Below are 6929 nucleotides of genomic sequence, written 5' to 3'. Positions count from 1 at the left end.
TCTATGAATAATATTTTTTTTTATAATTGATCATAAAACCAAATAGCATTTTGTGTTTGTTGTGTTCATTTAAGTAGTTCTAGTAATTTATTATAACAAAGAATGTTTCATTTATTCCATGTGTGTTAGTACCGGTACTTTTCAGTTCAAAGTTTGGTGCACATTGTTTTCAGTTTGTTTGTTTGAATGCGCTTTGTTGATAACTTGTATTGTGCCATTTGCTGAGCCACGTTTAGTTAATATTTTCTATAGTTAGGCTGTCTGCAACAGTAAACAGGAGGCATATTACGTTAGATAATGTCTGTCCTATTTGTCTGCATTTATATCCTGACCAATCATGCACCAAACTGCTAACTTCAACACTTTGAAGTTTGTATGGCATTAACTTAAAGTAAATGATAAAATTTGCCCTCACTGTGACCTTGACCCAATCCGGAATTAACCTTGACTCAATTCAGACTTAAACTGGACCCAATTCAAGCTAAACCATGAGTCAATCCAGACTTAACATTGACTTGACCAAATCCAGACTTAACCACTACCAGATCAAGACTTAAAATTGACCAAATCCAGACTTAACCCACCCATTGTTAGCCTTGACCCAATCCAGACCTAACATTGAGCCAATCCAGGCTTTACCTTGTCCCAATCCAGACTTAACATTGACCCAAGCCAGACTTAACATTTACCCAATCCAGACTTTACATTGACCTGATTCAGACTTAACTTTGACCAAATGCAGACTTAACATTGACACGATCCAGACTATACATTAACCTGATACAGACTTTAGCTTGACCAAATGCAGACTTAACATTGACCCAATCAAGACTTAATATTGACCCAATCCAGATTTAACATTGACCCTATCCAGATTTAACATTTACCCAATCCAGACTTGACTTTGACCCAATGTAGACTTAACCATGAATCAGTTCAGACTAAACATTGACCCAATCCAAACTTAACCAGGACCAAATGTAGACTTGACATTGACCCAATTCAGATCTAAAACTGACCCGACTTTGACTGAACCAGACCAAATTCAGACTTAACCATGACTCAATTGAGACTTAGCCTTGACCAAATCTAGTCAAATATTTGAGGCAAATAAGTTACTTCACTGCTGCCCAAGTCCAAATTTGAAATGTGTTTTAGGTTTGATCAGTGCGATTTAAAATGTCATACATCTTGCTTTGTTTATGTGTTCCTTTTAGTTAAAAAAAATAAATTTGACATCTCTGAGGTCTTTTTCTCTGCATCCAGAACACGAAACACCTTTACATACATCTCATATAGGCTGTCGCGTCCAACTACTGCCCATGATGTTTTGTCAACATGACACAAACAATTACACCACAATTTGACAATAGGCATCTGGGACCTTATCCTTAGAAAGAGGAACCTTGGTGTTGCGTGCAATTCTTGCTGGGCTATTTTAATACTCCATCATCAGTTACTCTGCAAAAAAACATGTTTTGGAAAAAGGGCCTTTGTCCTCTTAGTAAAGCGAGAAATCTGTGTGATGCTCAAGACTAATCATCTGGTAGAAGTGAACATTTTTGCCATGTTATATGAAAATCCTATCATTACTGATTTACTACTATTCGGGACACGATACGCTACATTACAATTGACCTTTGACCTCTAAGAGTGACATTGACCTCGGACCTTCAAACTTGTGAGTAAATGCACTTTCACGAGTTTTCTACGCCCATTTTTCTTTTTAAAAGTCATAAGGGCAATGTCACTGTGACAACAAGGGCAAAGTCTTTAAACAAGAATTTTATCTGTGTGCTTTGACCTAAAACTTTCATATTTTCTAATAACGATTATTTTCCTTAAACATTCTGCTTTACTGTAACATGTACTACATTCCGTATTCTCCAACCATTGTTCGATAGTGCCCAAGTTTTAGGCACATAAAAAACGCTTTGAAAATGGGCGAACATTCATGCAATTTGTGTATTTTCAATACGCAAAAAAAATAATAAATGTATCAAAGTCTTAATTTTCAATGAGATCAGCATGATTGAAATATTTATTGCGAATACATGTATACGCATAATGTATAAGAACGCTACTACTATAACGTTCAGCAATTTTATTGAATTTGAGACGATGACATAAACAAATGTTGTGTATATCAACATAAGAATAATATCATAATATTACAGAAAAGAAAAAAAAACACTGTCATTTTATATGACGATAGTCCGTATGAGTTCCGTAGAAAAAGGCTGCCGCTGTTTATCTTCCTAGCATGTTCTCACAGGAGTATCGGTTTCTCCACTGGATGGCAGACCGTTGGGTGCAGGCAGTATCAGCGTCATGTGGCATTTGCAAACCCGGTTTCAGGAGTTGAGCCAATTCTTTAAAGTCTTTATTTTTGTTCTTCGGTATGGAGTACTTTTTTTTTCGTTGAAGCAAATTACGTCTTGAATATCAACATTTGTGCCGAAAACTTGGTTATCAAATAAATCTGGTAAATGGAACATTACGTCAGGTTTTCCATAATTGAGCTCGTCATTCTTTTGGGTCTAATCGTTTGATTTTCCAATTTTGAGCAATTCAATCAAGGTGAGTTTGACTTAGCAAAATTTTGAAATATTCAATAATAAGTTCAGATCTCTGATTTAAAGTTTTCTTTGGCAAATAAGTTGGTACAACACATATAACCACGTCAAAAAGCGCCAAAATTATTTATAGTATGAGCCCAATCTTCATTTCGATTGCCGTTAAGAGTCAATATCTGAAAAAATAAAACATAAAAATTATGTGAACAGTCAGGATAATTTATGAACATTACAACATGATTCCTGGTATTTTATTTTCTTGCATTGTGTCAATTAATATTTTAAATGAAATGTTGATGAATTTTGTGTGTTTCAAACTTGAACACGCATGTCAAGGGTTTGCTTTGGATAATATAAAACCTGGAAGAACAACTATATTCTATTTGATAGGAAGTTACTTATCCAATTCAATAAGTTGCCTCTGATACCAGAATGGAGCTTATATAGTTGTTCTGTCTGCCAGACTTTATCGAAGGTCTTACTTATGTCATAGAAAACGACTCTCACCTTGAGTCCGTTGTCTAGAGCATTACACAATGTGTCATTAATATAAGTTAGTTGATTCACCTTGGATAAAGCCAGACTAAGAATGGTGAAAAACGAGTGAATTCGAAGAGAATTAAAAGTATGTTTATAAAGGATTCTTTCGAAAACATGTGTAAGATTGTTTAGAAGATATTGGTCGGTAGTTAGACGCTAATGACGAGTCGCCCTTTTTAAGCTCCTTATGCAGACCTTTTTGTGCGGTATTTACCTTTGTGCAACATCGCAGATAACGTTAGTTACATTTTGTGTATACAGTCCAACCCCTCTTAAACAGCCAGTCAAGGGAAACGGCCAAATTGGCATCTTAAGCGGGGTGGCCTCTTAAGAGGGGGTTGGGTGATAGGGAGTCTGGAGATGATGAGTGCATGGCCAACTGTTCAATTTTTGTATAAACAAAATGGTTAATATGTGTACATATACTAAACAATGTATAGAGTTAAAATAATTGTATTTCTTCCTTTCTAAAATCAGCTATAAAACAAAATTTTCATTCAAAAAAATAATTTTCATCTTTCTTATCATCATTTTTGTAGCACAGAGAACATGTAGATCAGTTGATTTCGGCTAAAAGTTTCGTTGTTCTTTGTAACTTTTAATTTGCCGATAATTGTCATTATGTGTGCTTGAAATAGTATGATTCAACAACTACAAATAATAAATTATAGATTAATAATCTCTTTTCCAGTAATAATAGGTGATATTCGCACATGCGGAAACAAAAAGATCAAACGGTCGCATATTGCTTTTAACCCGATAATCCGCTGCTAATTAATTGCAATTGGCAAACTGGCTGTCAAAATGTTTATCACACAACACGCTTCAGTACTACAGACTGGAAGTAAGTATCGATTTTATCGCCGTTGCGTCGGTGTAATTTTGCCAATGTACATGACTGACTTACTCGCGCGAGACCACTCATATAGGGGAAATTTAACATTTGGGAAGCAAAATAGCTGGCCGCTGGCCGGAGAAACGGGGTTACCGCTTAAGAGGGGTGCATTATATAGTGTTTATCGACGGTCGCGGCACACACCGGCCGCCTACACGGGGCGACCGGCGATGAGGGGTGACCGGAAGTAGGGGTTGGACTGTATATAGGATCTGGCACGAGTTGTCATATCATACCATATTTCATTAAACGAGTCCAGGAATTTTGTTAGTAAGCGAGCCTTTGGCGAGCTTAATAACGAATTTCCTGGACGAGTTTGATAAAATATGGTATGATATGACAATGAGTGTCAGATTTTTTTTATCACATGCTTTGAAATGAGCAAATTAAATAAATATTTTCGCAAACATATTGGTAAATCCCGAATGTCGTTTACATTTCGTGACATCATTTGACGTTGCAACGTCATTTCAGCACAATAACAAAATGCAATTGGTCAAAAAACGAAAACTAAGCCAATGAAAACGCTTAAAAAAGTTGTATTACACACGTGTAATATAAAAAAAATATGTAATCGTTATATTACATTGGAAACAGGGTATGGCATTCGATAAAGGTATTTATATTATCATGGATTTATTGGTTCCACTGTACATGTGAAAGAAATGTTCGTTATTTTTCATAGCCAACTAATTCGTATTGCCATATGCGTCGGTAAAAAAACTTTTGCGAACAGACTTGTTGAACTTCACTGTGGCAAATAATGGGCAGTGATAGCGTATGGGTTGGTCAAGGAATGGTGCGCCCGTTCATGATATTAAAATTGATTCTTGTTTACTAACAAAAATAAAGTCCTTCACATATGTCGATTGTTCCGTGTAATGGGTTGGCTCTTTAATGATCTGCGTTTAATTATTATGTGTACATAGTCCGTCAATTTTCCTTGCTAAAGTAATGTCGGTGAATTAATTTTGACTATCATACGATTAATTTTAATGATAACTTCTGGTGTGGTAACGTTATGACTATATCAAATTTGGCTTAGTAATGCAAACGTTAATGTTTTTCCGATGATGTCCAATATTATAACGGGTGTTCTTGATGGAATCGAATATCAAATTGCTTTCAACTCATTTTAAATACTCATAAACGTGTCTTAAGGCTTTAAAACTCGACTTTATCACCTGTTTTTGAACGCGCTATGATAATTGACAAATGGCAATGTCGACACATAAATATTAAGATTGGTTATTATAGAGTATATAACATTTTCCCATGTTTTTGGACGAGATTCTGTCTGAACGTGTATACATATTATGTTAAAATAGAATCTTGGCGCCTCTCGTCATACGCATTGATAAAAATTCTGAAGTAGTTTAACATCATGATATCCGCATACTAGCATATTCAGTGTGAGAAACCGCTCTACCTTGTATACAAAACAACAAAATATATCGGGCCTAAGCGTATTAAAGATAAATACTAACGTGTACATCATTTGGATATATGGACATGAATTGAACGTTCATACAAAAAAAGGCGAACACGTTTGAAACATTACAGAACAAAGGTTCATACGTTGTTTACGACATGTGTTGTTCAATCTGCAAAGATGATGGCGTACATAAAGAAGGACTGTTTTATTGTCAGACATCTTGTATATATGTGTGTGACAGTTGTGCTTTAATGCACAATAAGATTCACAAGGACCATTCAGTAATTGTTAAAGGGGGAGGAGACAACTGGCCTCTTTCTTAACCAGTGGATGATGCGCTTGAGTTATGTGAAGAACACACAACTGAGAAACTGACGATATTTTGTGTAGATGATGAAAAGCTGCTCTGTCATCTCCAAAAATACAAGTGAGTGATTAAATAACGTTGAATATTGTAAATGTTAGGCCACATACACATTATTGGTTTGTAGTAATATTATTGATAATTAAGAGCTTAAAGTGATATTATGGGCATCTAACAGTTTTAAGGTGTTTATCGCAGCCGTTGTTCATTTTGGGTGTTTTCGCTTCATATACACTTATATTTGTTAATGCAGCATTAATATACTAAAACAATATCCCGAAAAGAGAAAAATAATGCATTTGAATATCAACCGTACTTTCGTTTGGCAACTGATCATGCATGTACGATGTGAACCTAAATTTAGTTTTAGTGCAGATTCGTTCATACGACACAAAGACACAATTTTGTTTTACGGATCATTTCGGCTTAGAAGACTGGGTGGGTCATGTAAAATATCGTAAATAAAATATAGTTTTAATATACAACTGGTAGCAAGATGAGTTGAAGATAATTTGTCAGTAACCACATTTTAACTAACTCTTTTGACCTGTTAATTCTTTTCAGCTCAATTCAACAGTGAAAAATGGCCAGAAGAGCACTACGACTACGACGACTACGACGACGAGACGACGACTACGACTACGAACGCTCGAATACGACGACGACGACGACGAACGTAGACGACGACGACACGACACGACGACGACTACGACTACTACTACTACGAGACGATGACTACTACTACTAAACTACTACACACTACAACGACTACTACTACAGACTATACTACTACACTACTACTACGTACTACTACTACTACTACTACTACTACTACTACTACTATACTATACTACTACTACTACTCTACTAACTATACTTCTACTACTACTACTACTACTACCACTACAACTCCTAATGCTACTACTCCTTCTAATCTACTACTACTACTACTACTATAACTTTATATATATATGTTTCAGGAAATGCAGTCATGTAGCAATATTTACTGAAAATGTAAAATCTACCACACGACCATTGGACGTAGCCCAAATGAGGATTAGATTTGAATCATAAATTGAGCGGTTAGAATATATAATGCAAATAGAACAGAATATTAAG

The sequence above is a fragment of the Dreissena polymorpha genome, chromosome 7 (assembly GCF_020536995.1).
Source record: "Dreissena polymorpha isolate Duluth1 chromosome 7, UMN_Dpol_1.0, whole genome shotgun sequence".
In the NCBI taxonomy this organism is placed as follows: domain Eukaryota; kingdom Metazoa; phylum Mollusca; class Bivalvia; order Myida; family Dreissenidae; genus Dreissena; species Dreissena polymorpha.
Note: the sequence above shows the minus strand (reverse complement) of the source record.